This window comes from Hakea prostrata, chromosome 4 (assembly GCF_041222555.1).
Source record: "Hakea prostrata isolate BN-2017 chromosome 4, UWA_Hpros_2, whole genome shotgun sequence".
Classification (NCBI taxonomy): domain Eukaryota; kingdom Viridiplantae; phylum Streptophyta; class Magnoliopsida; order Proteales; family Proteaceae; genus Hakea; species Hakea prostrata.
In genome coordinates, this window is record NC_142603.1 from 16,169,431 (window position 1) to 16,190,338 (window position 20,908).

Consider the following 20,908-nt stretch of genomic DNA (forward strand, 5'->3'; position numbering starts at 1 on the left):
CGCTATCCGAATCCGAAATTTTATCGGATATCCGATAATAATTCGATCGGATAAAATATCCGATTATTGATTGATAATTGTTACTTTTTTACATTTTTTATTATCAATTTCTAATTTCCGATTACCGAATACCGCTATCCGAATCCGATTACCAGTATCCGAATCCGATTATCATCTATTTTTAAAGAAAAAAATGTTAAATACTTTACTTTATCCGGATATTATCCGATTCGATAAACAATTATTCGAATCCGGTTGCTTAGCGGACGGATACGGATATTTTCCGTTAAGAAAATTTTCGGATACGGATACCCTTAAATCAATACGAATGCGAATTCGGAGGCGGATTTCGGCTATCCATTTACAGGTCTAGATATAAGCTATTATTTTAAAAAAAAAATCCCTTCTAATAATATGAAGTGTTTGTCTGTTATATCTCCTTAGTTAAAATAACCAATCAAATAAAATGAAATCAACTTGCTTAGGCTCTTTAGAAATTTTCTTTATTTTTAATTGTTTGGCATCTATTATCATATTTATTTTTATTTAAAATAATAGAAAAACTTTCAAAATTCACAATGGATTTTTTATCCATTATGGATTATGATTTATGAGAGGCAATTTATTTTACTCATTTATGCGGTTGTGTATTTGAAATTTTAACGTTTAAGATGGGGTACAACAGTAAATACACATTATTTTATAAGAATCACTCAAACCCTCTCTCAAACCCTCAATTACTGCAAAAGATTCTTCAAAACTTTGAACAGCCCGCTTCTCAAACCTCAACCTTGCCCGAGAATGAAGCACAACTCAAAGTCCTCGGGATCCGAAGAAGATGATCACTGTCTCAATACCATGGATAACTCATTTCAGTTATGCAAGAACAACAATGGAGGAACAGAGGCGTTCATCCCTTTCAAGGGCTATTCTGGTTTTCCAAGACGACCCAAGAATGAAGAGGAGGGCGTACCAGGAACTAGGCTTTCTCTTTTGACTTTGTACTTGAAACTCCTGCAACCGAAGCAAGCTCTTGTCTGAATTTGAAGAAAACTGCTGGGTTATCTTCTATTAGTGTTCAGAAGACAATTTCTTCGCAACAGCAGCAAGAGCAACAACCTGCAAAGAAGCAAAGGAGATGCTGGTCCCCGGAGTTGCACCAGCGTACAGCTTGGAGGTTCACAAGGTATGAAATTAACATGAAGTGATTTTCCTTTTCCCTTTTCTTTTTCTAGATCTCCAGAACATTAATTTTTTGAGTCCTGCAAACCAAAAATTACTGTTTACTTCAGATCTCTTGATTCATCTGTCCTTAATCTCTCATTTATTTATGCAGCTGCCACAACCAAGCAAATAAGAGAATTGATGAAGGTAGATGGTCTCACCAATGATGAATTGAAGTGTCATTTGCAGGTGGGCTTTTTGGTTTACTTCAATTTCATTTTATCTTTCTTGCTATATCTGTTTAATGGGTGATGAAGATGGAAATTTCTTGTTTTGTTTCAGAAATGCAGACTTCACACCCATAGAGCTACAACAGCTGAGACACAAGGGAATCAAACAATGGTGGTATTAGGTGAACTATGGGTGCCTCAAGATCAGTATGGGGCCTCCTCAAAGTCCAGTGCATCTCAGTCTGGGTCTCCACAGGGTCCCCTTCAGTTGTCGGGTACTGCTGGAGGTATCTCCACCAGAGGTGGTAAAAGCATGGAAGATGATGAAGATGGCAAATCAGAGAGTAATAGTTGGAAAGGTCATCTTCAGAAGTCTGGTGAATATGTTGTATAGGCAGATTCACCATGGATGAATTTTGCAGATAAAAACTGTTCATGGGTAGTTTAGACTCAGAAAGAAGATGAAAAGTGTAATAAGTCATATAGACTAAACAACCATGTATGAGAAAAAACAGATAGAGAGATATGCTGTGAAATTTTTGAAGGTTTTAGTAATAGGAATGTTAGATTCTTCTGTAATGAATTTAATATAGGATCCATATGGGCATGAGGAAAGGAATAATACTTTCACCCCTTGTGAAAAATCCTGTGTCTAATATAATTCATCATTGTTGCTGAATGATTCAATTGGTGCATATTTCAAGTCTAATCTCGTTTTCGTTCCCAGTTTGAGACTTAGACGAATTGATCAACCTCTTTCTTCTTCCTTTTATCTGTTGAATTCTTGATTATATGGTTTGATCATGTCTATTCTCAGGAGTTTCTGTTTCACACTTCATCAGTGCATAATAAGCAAATGCTTTAGTCATTCAACAAAATTAATAAACAGAAGTTGTGTTCCTCTGGTTCTGACTTGGAAAGAAAATGTTAGGCAAGGCTCCATTTCCCTCCCTATTGAATCTTTAAGAACTGAAGAGAGGTCACAGGTTTTTCCTAGACTTCCTTCTCTACATGTTATTGTTTTATCCTGTTGAAGTTTCTTTGCTGTAATCCTTCATTTTCTATGTCATAAATCCAATCTTTGAGCTTTTTCAAGGACACAATTAAAAGATTCCAAATCAAGAAAATTCATACTGGATATATACAAGAAAGTAGGTATGTACATTCTTTTTATTAACAATCTGCATGCGACTTCTACTCTTATATTGACTTTGAATTCTTTTATCTTAGAAGATCAAAGACAGGGGAATTCATATGAGAGGAGACCATACAGCAGATGAACTATCTGACAACAACAAAAAGTCAGCCCAAGCGTGCTTTGTTTGATAATGAATTTGAAAACAGTGACAGTGATGATGCTGAGGTCTTGGACAATGCCAATGTGGTAGGCTGCACAGAGCAATTATGATGGGAAGCATATCAAAAGAAAATTGCGAGACAAATCATGGAAGTTTATTAGGATAGATGATGAGTATATAAATACTTATTTTTCTTAGAAGTGTTTGGTGTAATTTTAATTTTAATAAACATTACATTGATATTGTGGTGAATATGATTGTTTTCTTGCAAGACTCATAGTTTATATGAATATTATTAATATTTTGTTTGATGCATTTTTTGATGATTAGTTAATTGTAATAAGATTTTTTTTTATTAATTTTTATTAATTTTTATTATCATTTTTTAACAATTTTTTTTTCATTCTTGATCAAAATGAACACCATTTATTTTAAATAGGCATAATAGAGAATGAGAATTGATACCAAAAAGAGCCTTAGAGATTGATAAGAAATTATTGTTATAATATTACGTTTTAAGGTTAATATTGATTATATATATATATATATTCCTTACAAATTTGTTTATATTTGTATTCACTTATTGGTTCAAGTAATTAGTTATAAGAGGTACTCCACACCATCAATGGGTATTTTTATTATTTAAAAAAATATTATATTATGGGTCCAACTAATATTTTGACTTGTTTAAAAATGATATCAATATTTAAGGGTAACCGAGGGAGTTGCATTGATAATAAATAATCACTCCAAGAGACATCATCAATGGATTCAGTTCCAAAAACACATCTCTCACCTTATATTTTAGTTTTCTATATAAATATCTTTGACCAAATTGATCAAGCATAAATATCATAGACATCATTTTCTGATATAAATAAGTAAACATGAGAGTGGTTTGTTCACACAGATGGTAGTTCACCAAATTCGTGCCTAAGATCACAAATAAGGTTTGATTTTCCAATTCATTAGCCAAAAGGTCACGTGTCAGGTAGCCATAGGTAGATGGCGAAGTTAGGTAACTATGTTATCCAATTAAATGAAAGATAGCTACCATCACATTCCCCAATCAACGCTTACAAAACAAGGAATCGGTATTCGAATCGGTCCAAAACGATTTCAACTCAAATCTGATTAACCAAAATAGCTAGCTACCTCACTACCGTCCAATGAGATTGGCTTCTCTCCCTTCCGACTTCCGTCCGTTGGATAACCTCCTACCAAACGGTCAAAATTCAGAATAAGTTATTGATTATTTCCAAGTCTGTGTGGGACCAGTGGGTAAGATGTGGACCCGGTCACCCGAGACCCATGGGACCCGTAGATTAGAAAACCCGCTCCACAAGCCAAAACGTCGTTGTCGAAATTATTGTTTTATTTTCTGCAAGCGGTTAGCGGGCCCTTTCGAACTGAAAGTGAACTCTTACTATTCGAATGAAGAAGACAAAACCAACTCAGAATAAAAACCTTCTTCCTTCCTTCCCCTGTTCCTCAAATCTCTCTTCTCTTAACGCGATTACAGATCAGGAGATGAGCAATCAGGGAGCAGCAGAAGCAAAAGCAGAAGCAGCATCTTCCAATAATCCACTCGAGTGTTGCATGTGTGGAGATTATGGCTTACCCAACGAGCTTTTCCGCTGCAAGATTTGCCTCTTCAGGTTCCAACACAGGTAATTAATTAGTTTACAGAAACAGAGAGATTCTGGGTAATACTACTTCATGATGATGATGATGATGATGATGATGATGTGTGAAAGTGCAGATATTGTAGTGATCTCTACCCGAAAGCTGATTCTTATCGAGTTTGCAATTGGTGTCTGAAAAGAAAGGGAAGGAAGATTGTGGAAGATGGAGCAAACAATTCCTCTGCTGTTTTTCTCCTAATAGCAGCAACAGACAGAAAGAAGAACAGAGCAAGAACAGGAGGAATGATGGGATTGTGGGATTGAAGGCACAGAGAGACAGCTTACAACACTTGCATCTACAGAATCCCATGAAAAAGCAGAGATCGCCGGAGCAATCATCGGTGGTGGCGCCTAAGAGGATCATTACAAATGGGTGTTTGGAGCAGAAGCTTAGAAGGAATAAATCGTTGGAGGAGAGCCCCAAGAGTGGGAATCGAAGTGGGATCATCAAACATGTCTTCAGAGGTAAGGTCAGAAGATATAAGCTGTTAGATGAAGTCGCTCGCTAGTTAGCTAGTTTTTTAATGAATTTGATGAGTTCAAACGCTGTTGATCCTTTGCAAAGAATTAAAAACTTGTTCTCAGATTGTAATTAATGAAATCTGAGAGGATTTTCATCCTGAGATTGATTGAACCTTCTGATGATGATTTCAGTTTCAAACCCAGATTGGTTTTTCTATTTCCCCAGTTTCCAACCGTTTGTCAGAAAAGCATTTGGGTTGATTAGGGTTACTGTTAATGACGTGTTAACGTTATTTTTCAGTCATTAACAGAAACCCTAGTCACAGTTTTTTTGTTTACTTTTCCTGTTTTCCACATTTAGAATTTTGAAGAAGACCTAATGGAGCAAAACGACGGGAACTAATGGGTTTTTTTTTTTTTTAATGGAAGCGTGTAATTAGTGGCATATTAAGTTATTAAAATTCTTTTGAGGAAATTGAGGTATCCAACACCTTTGTTTGAGTCCAACCTAAAATATTTAAAAACATCCTTGTTTAAGGCATGATTTCTTACACATTAAATAAAATTGAAGGCGTGATTATCTGTAGAAAACAGAGAAGTGATAACGTGAATCACGTAATTCCCTTTTGGGGAAAAATGGGGTTTTCCGATTAAAAGCGTTCTAAACCTGCTCTCCACAAAAAGAGGAAGAGTTCTTCCTATGCATGCATGGGCCACCTCCTGGTCCTCCTCTTCTACAAGTCCAATCAAGAGAGTGAATTTGGCCACGAAGAGCTTAAATAGCATTTTTTTTTAAGAAGAAGAAATTTAGGGAGATACATGCCAGACTTTATCAAATTTACATGCTGTAGCATGAAAATAGGTCAAGAGATCTGATACTGATAGGGTCTTCGAAGACCCAACGAGTTAGGGAAGCCATTTTCCTTCCTGGGAAGAAAAAGAAAATTACATTTAAGAAACTATGGAGAATTATTCATTGGGCTGGAATAATCATTTAATCCTCTTCTGTGTATGGATGTAAAACACGCACACTCATCTACATATTTATTATACTAGATTTTTATCAAGCTGGGGGCTCAACCTTGGACTAGTGCTCAGGTGGGGAGAGTGGGAGACCTTGGTCTAAACACACTCTCGAAACTAATTGCCAGATGTAGATGGTTGGGGGCTCAACTTTGATCGGTTTGAGCCTTCCAAACACGAGCCCTAGGGCAGCCACACCTTCCCCAGAGATCATCTTGTTGTCTAGTCAAGACGACCATTAGACTTCAGGTGATAAGTCGGCTATGATGGTAAGTCTATCACATCATTCTTGTTGTCTTGCCTTAAGTAGCATGCCCTAATAATATGGTATGGTATGTAGTTTGGGGGGGGGGTGTATCAATTTATATCATGTGCCATTTATATACCATACCGAAAAAATATAATATGGTATGAGTATGACATAGTTCTACGTGATAAATGATAAGATAATGATATGAACAAAATGAAACAATGGTATAGAGTAAACTTATTCAATAAGATATTGATATCATAACAGACACTAGTTACATACCAAATCAATACCCTTACTTGTTATCTTCAATATCCTGTGCATTTTTGAGGAGAGGATCTAGAAGGGTCAAATTTTCTGTGGTCAAGTGGTTCAAGAAGCAAGAAGTAAGCGCGTTTTTGACAAACGCTCCCAACACGTCCTTGAAAAACAAGTAAGATGGAGTCTTTCCATTAATGGTGGACCAGAATTTTTCAGGAAGGGGACTTAAGACTGCATTTTCTTTTCCTCCCACCTCTTTCAGTTTACGTGCATTGCACGGGATTGCTTCACTTTCTCTTAATGTTATTAACGGTTTGATTTGATGTCCATTATGACTATCAAGTTGTCATAATAGGAAGTCAATCGGTACATTATGTAACTTGAAAGAGTTAGCATATGGGAGAAAATTTTGTGTGTTATTTTTAGGGAGATTTGCTAAGCAGTATATTATGAGACCATAGAAACTAAAAGTGGTCCAACGGGGGTTGGTCCAAGTGGTAAGCAGCTTGGTTCGCTTAAGCAAGGTTTCAATACCGAAACCTTGTAGATGCAAAAAATTCTCACTAAGAAACTCACCCACCATAGCCAGGTGTGCAACCTGGGTCGAACACCGGATTAGTCAGGGCAAAGCCTTGGAAACCGGGGTTAACAAAAAAAAAAAAAAAAAAAAAAAAAACTAAAAATGGTCGATTTTGAGAAAAGAAGAAGAAGAAAGCCTTAGAAGTACCAGTCATTATCACTTGAACAGTAGAAAATTTTGTATTTTAAAATAACGGTCTATACTAAGGCTCTTTTTGGTATCAATTCTCATTCTCTATTATGCCTATTTAAAATAAATAAGTACAAGAATTCATTTTTGGTCAAGAATGAAAAATGGTTTGGTGAATTTTATCGAAAATAAATTATGAAATGGAAAATAAGTTTGGTGTCAAGATAAAAAATTGTTAAAAATGATAGTAAACAAGTGAGAAAAGAAGGAAAAAGTATGGTTGTTATAAAAGAATGTGTATTGACTATTTTACCCTCATCTTACTTATAGAATTTTAAGTAAACTTACACAAATGAAGATAATGAAATTCTCATCATAATCCATAATGGACAAAAAGTTCATTATGAATTTTAGAGGTTTTTCTATTATTTTAAATAAAAATAAAATTCAGAATAGATGCCAAACAATTTAAAATAATGAAAATTTCTCATAATTGACAATGATAATTGATACCAAAAAGAGCCTAAGATGTTGATTAATGGAAATGCCAGACCGGATTGGACCATATTTTATAGCCCGGGTCCAACCCTTGGGTCCCTAAGCTTTAACTAAGTCTTGGCCTAGTCTTACTAGGGTCAATCCAAACTAAATCTGGCTCTAAGTGATCCAAATTTGATTCAGATACTCTAACCATATATGATATAAATATTGTATATTAGGATTATTTTGCCTCAATAGGGAAAATGGTTTAATAAAATTTATATGAGAGAATTCTCCAATAAATAGACAACATACATACATCCATGCTGTTAGTGAAAAAATGAACAATAATAGTAAGGTACAAAATATGAAAAAATTTATATGGAGATACAATATGTAGAAAGGTTTCAATAGAAAAATCAATAAAGGCAACTCAAGAAAGTGATGAAATGGAATGCGGAGATCAAATAGAAAAAAAATTCAAGTGGAAGGAAGAGATTATATGAAAATAATTTAAATTATGGACAGTTAGAGATAAATATGAAAAATCATCTTTATCATGCCTAATACTTTAGACAAGACTTAGCTCTCTTAGTCAAACTCTAGGTTGTCGTATGTTGTAGTTCAAATCAGCCCACCCATTCATATTTTATCAAAAACACGTCCACCTAAGGGTTTTAATTTGCAATGAAACCACTAAGACCGAAATACCAAATGCAAATTGTTAGTTTAAACTGTTAGAACATTTAAAACCAAACTGAAACTGGATCGAAACCTCAATTTTGCTAATGGTTCATGTTTAGGTTTGATTTTTTCAGCCCGACAGTTTAACCAAACCTTAACTGCCCCAAAATTAACACCTCTACCTCTCCACATGTTTTTTGAATTTTAGCTCTCACCTAAAACATGTTAATTAGGCAATATAGGTGTAGGTTTTTATTGTTGGCTACTACACATTTGATGGTGTTGGCTACAAGTGTTTGTGTAGGCCTTGATACCTTTGAAAAGGCCTTGGTGGGTTAATGTAGCTTTGGAAGGTTTTTTTTGGATGTTTAATATGTTTTTTAGGGTGATTAACAATATTTTAATGCTTTTGATTGCTAATTTGAGAGGTTTGGGCAAAGAAGATTCTATTGTATGGCTGATCTCACAGATCAACTCATATAGATTATGTTCAAAATTTTTTTTCTTGATCATACAGTTGTTTACCGGGACTAATTCGAAATGGAAAAAGCTAGTAAATAAAAGCCTATTTCAAACACATTTTGGATTTTAAGATCCTAATATCAAATAGAGTTTTGGTGTCTCACAGGTCTTGTGAGGATGTGTAGACTAGAAGTAAATTTAAGTAGTTTGAAGTTTATAAGGGTTTGTTTGGTTACATGAATCCAAAGATTTCAAATCTTTGGATTCATGAATGAGAGATTTATACCTGTTTAATTGTGAAACTCCATGGATTCATAAAATTTAGAGATTCATTTTTTTACACTAAAAACGTGAATCTGTAGATTTATGGGTATGGGGTAAAATCCAAAAATTTCACATCTACTGTAACAGCACTAAACATTTGTGCATTCACAAAAATCACATAAATTTGATGTGCTGCAAAGCATGTTGAGTCAAATGATTTGATGTGTGTATATATATATGTTTGCTAAAAGGTGCTTTGTATTAGACATCGAAAAGAAAAAAGAGATTACATCGAATCATCTGAAATAATCCTGTGCTCTACATGCCAATGTGATGTGACTTAGAAGATTTAACGGTCTATATTTTACTCACTTTTTAAAGAGCTAATCCTAAAGGGAGAAGAAAGAAAAAAAAAAAAAAAAATCCCCTTTTGTGACCTACAAAACACAAATAAGTTTCAAATGGATACCAATTAAAGGCATTGGAAAAAAATAAAAATAATCAGTAAAAAAGAGCTTCTAAGTCCCTATATTTTCTTCATTGCTATGGAATGTCTTTTGAAATTATTTGCTAGAAGGTGAAAGCTCAACATGTTTATGGGTATCACAAAAGAACTTTTCCTCTCCACCTAGTCTATTCTAAGGATTGATCAACTTCGACTTGTTTTATGACTTTTTTGGCCGACAATTCCAATCTATCTATCCAAGTGTGTTATCGTCTTCAACCAAAATTGCCCAAACAAGCTTTGTAGAGTTGTCAATAGCAAAAGAAGGTGGGCATGAATCGACAAATCGGGAAAGCATTTGGAGACAAATATTCCCATTCATAACTCTAGTGATGGGTAGAATAAGAGGAAAAGTGAGCTAGATAATAGAACTGTCTTAATCAATTTGGCATTGAACCCACAATAAATCGAATGTAGTGTTTCTTTTTCTCATGAAGATAAGCAAGCTAATCGATGCAATCCAATCTAGACTTTGGTGGGTGTACAAGTAATCAAAGAGAAGACTACATATCAATCTCTTGAGTCATCTCTAAATCCAAAATTGGATTACACTGTGGAAAATGTATAGGGGACTCATTTTGGGTCTAAATGCATTGGATGGTCATTTTCTGTGTTGGCCATTAAAGAATAAGAATGGGTCTTGTTCGTAGTGGGATGCCATGCAATTTCCAAGATTCATGTTTAGTTAATGTTTTTTTTATGTTTTTTGTCATTGAGTTTTGTTGTAATTGGGGGCAAGTATTGTTGCATGGGCAAGCCTGTGTAATTCTGAGTTCAATAGGTCCTGTTTAGCAGAAAGACGGATATTCCTTGCTCATTATCAGACAATCACTTATTCACAAACCTCGTGTGGGGCTAATAGTTTTTATTTCTCATTTCATGGAAAACCCCTTTCGCTATACTTAGCCCTCTCCCCTTGGTTCCATAGGAATTGGTCGATCCTATTTAGTCAAATACCTAGCGTTTTCTAATTACTAATAAAGTCTAATCCTTTTATTAAAAAAAAAAAGCATAGCTCTTGTTCATAATTTCAAATTTTTTTCCAAATGTCTATTTATGGATCCAATTTATGGATCCCCAATTGATTGGAGGTCTTATCTTACTGTTTTGGACTACTTTCTTCTTCTTTTTTTTTTGAAAGATGTAGGGGCATTTTGATCTTTTATTTGAAGTATGGTTTTTATGTGTTCTCGTATTTATAGTATCTTAAACGGGGTGAGACGGATAGAGATCGGCTAGTTGTTCTTGTTCTTCCTTATGGTAAAACATCGTCTGTTTTCAGTTGTGGACGCCACCTTTAGGTAAACCAAGTAAATCTAGTCTTGTTATTGTTGGGAATTACTTGGGTGTTGCGCATTAATTGCTCAGTACTGAAGTTGAGCCCTTATTGTTCTTGCTCCTTGTAATTTTGGTTTATGATGGCAAATTCTAGAAGTTGATTTATTTATCTCTTTATTTTGGTTTATGTTGCGCCATTTTTCAATGTTTGTTTTAGTTCTTCTTAGGATACTATTTTTATATAAAAAAATAATAATAAGAAAATCATACATTAAAGATTATAGGTGGATTATTTTTTTAAAATATGTGGCGAAAATGCCATGAGAATACAATTCTCTACCAACTTTGGAATCTGAAGCTGAAAAGATTAATATTTTTGCTGGAGTTGACTAGAACAGAAGCTTGTAAGAACAATCCGAAGTACGTGACTCGATTAAAATGTTTTCTAACTGTTTTGTCATATAAGATTAATATGTGATTCTTGAATTTCTTTTTTTTTTTTTTTTGGTAAATTACTTTTTTTCCCCTTTTGAGCTTCTTAGTCTTCTTTTCTGGACTCTAGAGTTTGGTATAAAAAAAAAATGCTCCAGAGTTGAAGCATTACTTTTTAGGGTTTTGTGATCTGTGGAAGAGCTCTGAAAACTTGGAGTCCATGTATGATTTTAATCTCTTCTGAGAATGTGGTTAAATTGTTTGTTTCTTGATCGTGTTGACTTTAGAGTTAGTAGGTGAGGTGGTCAATTGTTCACACATGATTCAACATGGAACATGAATTGTTCAATAAATATCTACGACAACCATCTTTGAGCGACGATCAGGAAAGCATTAAGAAACAAGAGTAGAGACTAACAAGACGACAAAGATGCAAATGTATCCCTAGAACAGCTTGGTATTACTTATTAATCAAACTTGCTTTGGCCACGAGATTCGCAAAATTGGATAGCTACAAAGTGATTTAGCATTGTCAAAGACTTGTTTTAGTCAAAACAAAGATATTGAAAGGGATATAATTCATCAAGAAATCCAACCATAATGACAAACTTACACTACCCATTCCTCGTTTAAGCTTAATTGCCCAAAAAAAATCACAGGAATTTCGAAAGATCACGTAATCAAATATCTATTGAAGAGGAAATTTCCTTTACCAACTTAATCAAAACTCCCTTTTTGTAATTTCCTTCAGCTCTGAGATTGAAAATTCGTTAGCCATTGAAAGAGAATAATTTGCAATTTGTCTGAATTTGGGTACGCTTCTAAGATCCACTTTCGTCGCATCCCACAACCATAGATAGCAGAGAAAGGTGGGTGATGGCTGACAGAAGAAAGTGAGATGGCGGTTTTTGGGAGTGGTGGGAATTTTCCAGTGTTGTGTAACAAGAAGATTTTTCTTCACCCAACCAAAGGTTGAACATGGAATGACAATGTGCGTGAGTGAAAGAGGAGAAGGGGGAAAGACTAACAGTGAGTATGAATAATATTAACATTTGGTAAAAATTGGTTACTAGTAATATTAGGAGATAATGGGGTTGAACATGATTGTACCTAGTATCATCTCCAATTAAGGTGGTTACTAGTGAAAAATTCATAAATAAATAATTATGGATGAGATATATGGAGTCTATCCATTTAGTTTTCTCTAATGTCTCAAGTTGCAAATTAAGTACTTTCATATACAACATATTTTTTCTTCTTATTCCATCTCAGCATTGTATTTTCTATCGGAGTAGATAACATACTTAAATAAGTCATATCAGTAAGGAATGAATGAGGATTTTCACATTGTAGCTATGACATTGTATTACAAATAACATGAGAGGGCCAGCTTATTAGTGCTATTTTTAGCTGTCAAATATTCGTTAATTGTGGCTAAATTTGTAAAATCAATTGAATTTTTTACATATATCCTCTAAAAAAAAAAAAAAAAGCTAAATACAACACATTTCTTAAAAAAATAATAATAATATAAAATAAAATAAAATCTTACATTTATGGCTTGTTTGGTTACATGAGTCTGGAGATTTCAAATATCTAGAGATTTCAAATCTATGGAGTCATAATTTATAAAATTAAATGTTTGGTTGTGGAATGAAATCTGTAGATTCATCCTAAAAAACTATATGATTGATGTGATTTTTGTGAATGTGCAAATGTATATCTTTTTTGAAATCTCTGGATTTCACCCTTTACCCATAAATCTACAGATTCACGTTTTTAGTGTAAAATCGTGAATCTAGATTTCATGAATCTAGAGATTTTTACAACCAAAGAGGTATAATTCTCAGATTCATGTAACCAAACAGGACCTTAGGTCATTTAAAATTCACACTTTCATATAAAAGTCATCGTGGAAAATAAAAAAAAAAAATGCAAAATCTGTTGGTGAAGCTAAAGAAACATTAACATTTAGTATGAGTTTAGGAAGCATTGTTTTTTGCAAAACAACATATTTTTGGTGTTCTTATATTCAAAGAAAATGTTTCTTTAACAATTTTGGTTGTTTGATAAATATGTTCTAAAGTTGTTGGGTAACATATTGTAAAATTGGAGAACTACTCACAAGTCCACAACTCAAATCTACTTCACTTGTTTGTGTTGAAACTTATTGAGGAATCTGTACAAGCACTTAAACGATTGTTCTCACATTATTTCTTCAGAGCTTAAACGTACCAGAAGTACTTTCTTTAAGAGTATTATTATGCCTCAATAGGACAAATGGTTTAATAAAATTAATATGAGAGGAATTCTCCAATAAATAGATAATATACATTCCATGCTGGTAGGAAAAATATGACAATAAATATAAGGTACAAAATGACAATTTCATGGCCCTTTTTGTCTCTTAAATTATGACTCAACCACTGTTTTTTTTCTTCTTTTATGGTAAGAAGTGTCCATTTCAAATTCAACAAAAGAACATCTGCATCTGAATTTAGTAGTAGCAAGAGCAAAACCCATTTCTTCTTTGATTATTTCTTTCCCGTTATGACTTACAATAATAAAGATTTCCAAGTTTGAATTTTCAGGCCATTTATGTTGATTTTTACCGGAGACACAAAACTGTTTCTCCCGCTATTACCGCACAGAGTCCAAGTTCTTCTCTCAGTTATTATTAAGATATTGTTAAGATACACAGAGTTTTTAGACTTAAGTTCATCAAAATCCATACCCAAAAAAAAAGTTCATCAAAGTCTAATTCTTACACTGAGAAGCTATTAAGAGCTAAACGCACTAATGAATGGGCTCGACTTCAGTACTATGCATTAATTGTATAGCATGGTGTTGCGAACAGACGGAATTTTGATTTCAACCTTTCATTTTGTAAAAGTATGAAAATACATTTTTCAGAAATAGAACAAATCTATGCGTTATAGGGTTGAAACAAGCATCATAGGATCTGATGAATGACACACATCTGCCAAGTGAGTAGTGATAGTTCATAAGTCACGGCAAAGTCGTGCGTGTTATTGTTCTTGCACCTTGTAATTTTGAGATGAAATTGGGGTCTCATGGTGATTTGGCTGTCAACCAGAAGCTTGCTCCCCCAGTCTGCAGTCGTTCTAGTTGGTTCCCAGAGGGTCATCCATGAGGTTGAACAAATCCAAATTTATGTGTTGTGGGGGTTGAAACAAGCATCATAGGATCTGATGAATGATGCATGTCTATCAAGTGAGTGGTGATAGTTTATAAGTCACGTCAAAGTCGTGTGTGTTATTGTTGGAAATTGCTTGGGTGTTGTGTAATTAATGCTTAGCACCGCAGATCTCAACTGTTCAAAGTACAGTGCTATGCTTTAATTACGCAGCACTAAAGTTGATGCCTTCTTGTTCTTACTCATTGTAATTTTGGTTTATGATGGAAAATTTTAAAAGTTGAATTATCTCTTTATAACTTGTAAGAAAGTTTAAAAATTTATCACCATTTTCCAATGTTTGTTTTAGTTCTTCTCAGACACTATTTTTATATAAAAGAATAATAATAATAAGAAAATCATAAATTAAAGATAATTGGTGGATTTCTTTTTTAAATATGTGGGGAAAGAATGTGATGAACGAAGTCAAGAAAAAGGGATCTTATTAAAAAATAAATAATAATAAAAGAAAAAGGAACGACAAATTGGAATATGGCAACTATGAGTGGCTTTAAGAATTTGAAATTTGAGGTTCGATTATAAGATTATCAATTATCCAGTGCATTTTAATGCATCAGGTAGTTTAGTGTTTGGTTCCAACTTCAGAAATGGATGTAACAGAGTACCCTTCATCTAATGAATCCAATACTTTAAATTATTATTACTAAAAAAATCCTTTAAATTATTAAAATATATCTAAATTGCAAATTAAATTTAACCATCTTAATCCTAGAAGTAGTAAAAAATAAAAAAAAAATTATATATAGACCTCTGGATTTACAATTAATTATATTTATCATCTCTGAAAAAAAATTAATTACAAATACTTTTTTACTGTTAAGTGGTAAAGTTAAATGATGATATTAACAGCAAGTGGTATTTGTCACTGATTTTTTTTTAAGAATAGTAGATGTGTTTTGGGTGACCCAAAAGAAACCACCAAACCGTATGGTCCAATCAACCCAACCCAACGGGTTGACGGTTTAGATGAATGTTGCACGCCAGCTGGAACAAAGGGGCTTTTCGGCTGACGAAAGGCTAGACTGGAGCGACTCTCTGACAAGTCTAGACGCCCATTGTCTTTTCAGCAAAGCCAGCGGCCTTTGGGGATCCTTGATATCTCCTTGTTTGCGATGCCTCATAGCATTAATTTCAGCAATAAATGTCTTGAGGGCCGTGCAGTAATGAGGGACAGCTTGGATGCTTAACATTCATTCTACGACTGCGACACCACTTTTTGTCTCCTCTACCAAAGAACAACGTCACATCCAGCCAACACTTGAGCTGACTCCTTAATTACAAAAGGTGTTCAACGTAGCCCTGGGGTCTGCAACCGTCAGAGGATGATATCACCAAGTCACAGAAGCCATCTCCACTATTGAGCCATATCGTAAAGGGTCAGTCGGCCATTGGAGGCGGAAAAAGGTTACATGTTCGTTATAAATAGAGGTAGCATTCCCAGGTATAATCAGAGCTTCTCCAACCATTACTCTCCCTGATAACTCCATGAAAAACATTCTTCTGCAAACCCTTAGCATTTATTCCGCTAGCATTGATTCTCAACTTCTTCCTTGAGACTGACTTAATCATTTGAGGTGGCTTCCCGTCCCCAGAGGCGGCCCACTCTCACTCTTGTTTTGTCATCAGGAAGCTAAGGAGGACCAGAACTAGAAAGAACCGGGGTTGATCAAAGAATCTGATCTTCCCCATCAACAAGATGTAATGGATTACAAATTACGGGAATCTATATATAATTTATCTACAAAAAATGAAACAAAGAACCATGCAATATTTCCCATGCAACTCTACGATCATCGAGATACCATTTGTCAAATTTGACAAATACCACATTAACGAGATATCAATTTAGCAACAAATAAGAGTTCAAAGTAAGAGTTAGGGTTCTGTTGACAAAAAAAGAGAGTTAGAGTTCCATCCGTTCTTGATGTCAATAGATTCTGTCTTTTTGAGTAGAAGTTTAATTCATTGGCACTAGAAATGCTGGTGAAATTAAATGTTTGACATTTTCATTCTTCAATTTTCTAAGGATTTAACCTCATCTGCCATATTTTTACCTTGATATTTTAAATTAGAAAGGTAATTAGATTTTTTTATTATCATTATTATTATTTTTTTGCCTTAAAATTTTCAAAGGTATTGTAACAAGAGATTGACTTATGTAAAAATTGAAAGACGAATAAATAAAGAGTTTTTTAAACACCACAACCCCTCCCTTGCCCGCAAACCACAGCCACACCTTCCCCTTGCCAAAGACAGAAGAAACCCCTGAATTATTCTTGCTTCTTGTTTCTAGTCTCTTTGGTCTAACCTGAGAAAAAATCGCAAGAGAGGGAGATAGGAGAACGATAGCCTTGGACACAGGTTAGGAACATTTTATAAAATTGCAATAGGGAATTTCTTTCTTGAGGTGTTATTTTCCCCCCCTTTTCAGCTTCTCAATCTTCTTTCCTGGACTCTAGAACTTGGTAAAAAAAAAAATATGCTCTAGAGTTGGAGCATTACTTTTTAGGGTTTTGGCGGATTAGTGGAAGGGCTCTCAAAACTTGAAGTCCATGTATGATTTTAATCTCTTCTCAGAGTGTAGTTAAATTGTTTGTTTCTTGATCGTGTTGGCTTCAGAGTTATTAGGTGAGGTGATCAATTGTTCACACCTGATTCAACATAGAATATGAATTGTTCAATAAATATCTACTAAACCCATCTTTGAACAGCAATCAGGAAAACATCAAGAAACAAGAGTAGAGATTAACAAGATGACAAACTTATTAATCAAAATTGCTTTGGCCATGAGAGTCCCAAAATTGGATAGTTACAAAGTGATTTAACATTGTCAAAGATTTTTTTTTTTTTTTGACAAAACCAAAATATTGAAAGCAATATAATACATCAAGAAATCTAAACGATAAATGACAAACTTACACTACCCATTCCTTGTTTATGCTTAATTGCTCCAAAAATAATCAGGGGAATTTCAAAAGATCACATAATCAAGTATCTCTTGAAGGGGAAGTTTCCTTTACCAACTTAATCAAAAACCCCTTTTTATAGTTTTTTTCACTTTCGAAACGGAAGACTTGTTAACCATTGAAAGACAATAATTTGCAATTTATCTGGATTTGGGTACGCTTCTAAGATCCACTTTGGTCACATCATACAACCATAGGTAGCAGAGAAAGGTGGGTGATGTCCGGCAGAAGAAGGTAGGGTGGTGGTTTTCGGGAGTGGTGGGCATTTTCAATGTTGTGTAACAAAAAGATCTTCCTTCATCCACCCAAAGGTTGGACATAGAATGACATTGTGCATGAGTAAGAGAGATTTTATTGTCATTTTACCACCATAAAGTTAAATTCATTTTTTTCAGATTCAAACTTAACAGAGAAGGGAGAAAAGCTAACAGTGGGTATCAATAATATAAACAGTTGGTAAAAATGGGTTACCAGTAATATTCCCACTTAAGGGGGTTGAATATGATTTTACCTATTGTCACCCACAATTAAAGTGGTTTCCAATGAAAAACTCATAAATAAATAATTATGGATGAGAGATATGGAGTCTACCCATTTAGTTTTCTCCAATATCTCTAGTTGCAAATTAAGTACTTCAATTTACAACATATTTTTTCTTCTTATTCCATCTCAGTGTTGTATTTTCTACCAAAGTAGATAACTTACTTAAATAAGCCATTTCAGTAAAAAATGAATGAGGATTTTCACATTATAGCTATGACAATGTATTACAAATAACATGCTCATCAGCTAATTAGTGTTTGTTTTAGCTGTCAAATATTCGTTAATCAGTCACCTTTGTGGCTTAATTTGTAAAGTCAATTGAATTTTTTACATATATCCTCCAAAAAAAGCTAAATATAAGATATTTCTTCAAAAAAATATAAATAAAAATAAAATCTTACATCTATGTCATTTAAAATTCACATTTTCATATAAAAGTCATTGTGGAAAATAAAAGAAAAAAAAATTCAAAATCTGTTGATGAAACTAAAGAAACATTTTAACATTTAGTATGAGTTTAAAAACGCTAGAAGCATCGTTTTTTTCTCAAAACAACATATTTACTGTGTTCAAAAAAAAGTTTTTTGAACAATTTTGGTTGTTTTATAAAAATATGTTTAAAAAGAAGAATCCAATTGGGCTTGTTAATTGTATCAAACATTCATTAATTTCTTGTGGCTGTTGAGTGTGTTTAATTCTTTTTCTAACTAATACTAAAATATAATCTCTTATTAAGAAAAATAAAAGCATTGCTGTTGTTCATAATTTCTAAATTATTTGGAAATGTGTATTTATTGATCCCCAATTGATTGGAGGTCCTATTTTACTGTTTTGGACATTTTGATCTTTTATTTGAAGTATGGTTTTTACGTGTTCTTGTATTTAGTCTCTCAAAAGGGTTGAGAAGGATGGAAATCGGCTAGCAGGTTATACTCTATTGTTCTTGTTCTTCCTTATGGTAAAACATCATCTGTTTTCAGTTGTGGATGCCATCTTTAGGTAAAACATGTAAATCTAGTCTTGTTTGTGTGATTCTAATTTGTTTTTCTAACATGACTTTAATCATTGGATGTTTTAATGAACCATTCTTAGATGAATTGTCTAGAATGAACCTCATTCTAAAAATAATACTAATAGCAAAATGAAATTGATATAGCCATGCTCTGTTCAGGGGAAAAAGATAAAAAATCAATTTGGGCTCTCCCTTCTCAGAAATTGTCCACACTCCACACCATTGCTTAGGGTTTGATTTCCAATTTCCCATCCACCAAAAATTTAATGAGTTTTGTTCCTCGCCAAATCTAATGTGTGGCCTTTTCGTTTGTAAAATGACAATTCAAATGGCCCTTTTGTCTCTTAAATTACAACTCAAATATTGGTGTTTTTTTTTTTTTTTTTTGGTAAGAAGTGTCCATTTCAAATTCAACAAGAGAACCTCTGCAGCCAAATTTAGTAGGAGCACGAGCAAAACCCATTTCTTCAGTTACTATGACAGCTTGATTAATTTCCTTCCCGTTATAATTTATAATAACAAAGATTTCCATGTTTGAATTTTCAGGCCATTTATGTTGATTTTGTTCAGAGACCCAAAACTGTTTCTCCCACTATTATAGTATAGAGTCCAAGTTCTTCTCCAGTTATTAAGATATTGCTAAGATACAAAGTCTGAGTTTCTAGATATTGCCAATGATGGGTTAGTCAAGCGGTTAAAGATCCACCCTCCTACGGGAAGGTCCTGGATTTGTACCCACTCGGCGGTGTATATAGTAATTTAGTTCCCACCCCAATAGTAATAAGCTACCTTTCCCAAAAAAAAAAAAAATAATAAAAAAAAATCTGAGTTTCTAGATGTAAGTTCATCAAAGTCCATACCCAAAAAAAAAAAAAGATCATCGAAGTCTAATTCTTACACTAAGAAGCTATTAAGGGTTAAACGCATTAAAGATGTGAACAGAAGAAATTTTGATTTCAACTGTTCATTTTGTAAAAGTATGAAAATACATTTTTCAGAAATAGAACAAATATATGCGTTATAGGGTTGAAACAAGCATCATAGGATTTGATGAATGACGCACATCTGCCAAGCGAGTAGTGATGGTTCATAAGTTACGGCAAATTTGTGTGTTGTTGTTCTTGCACCTTGTGATTTTGAGATGAAATTGGGTTCTCATAGTGATTTGGCTGTCAACCAGAAGCTTGCTCCCCTAGTCCGGAGTCGTTCTGGTTGGTTCCTAGAGGGGTCATCTATGAGGTTGAACAAATCCAAATTTATGTGTTGCGGGGGTTGAAACAAGCATCATAGGATCTGATGAATGATGCATGTTTGTCAAGTGAGTGGTGATAGTTCATAAGTCACGGTAAAGTAGTGTGTCTTATTGTTGGAAATTGCCTGAGTGTTGCGTAATTAATGCTTAGCACCGCAGATCTCAACCGTTCACAGTACAGTGCTATGCTTTAAATGTGCAGCACTAAAGTTGAGGCCTTCTTGTTCTTGCTCATTGTAATTTTGGTTTATGATAGAAAATTCTAGAAGTTGAATTATCTCTTTATAACTTTTAAGAAAGTTTAAAAATTTATCACCATTTTCTAATGTTTGTTTTAGGGCCTGTTTGGTTACGTGAATCCAGAGATTTCAAATCTCTGGATTCATGAATTTGAGAATTATACCCGTTTGGTTGTAAAAATCTCTAGATTCATGAAATCTAGAGATTCACCTTTTTACACTAAAAACGTGAATCTGTAGATTTATGGGTAAGGGGTGAAATCCAGAGATTTCAAAAAAGCTATACATTTGCACATTCACAAAAATCACGTCGATCAAATAGTATTTTAGGATGAATCCACAGATTTTATTCCACAACCAAACATCTAATTTTATAAATTATAACTCCATAGATTTGAAATCTCTAGATATTTGAAATCGAGATTTCAAATCTCAAGACTCATGTAACCAAACAGGCCCTTAGTTATTCTCACACACTATTTTTATATAAAA

At 33.8% G+C, this 20,908-nt stretch overlaps 1 pseudogene across 1 annotated transcript; it reads left to right on the forward strand.

Moving 5' to 3' along the window:
• Positions 1-853: 853 nt before the first annotated feature.
• Positions 854-2,000, forward strand: LOC149018174 (transcription factor HHO6-like; annotated as a pseudogene). The gene is made up of 3 exons (XR_016173190.1): positions 854-1,186; positions 1,337-1,413; positions 1,507-2,000. The product of XR_016173190.1 is annotated as a transcription factor HHO6-like (transcript).
• Positions 2,001-20,908: the final 18,908 nt, after the last annotated feature.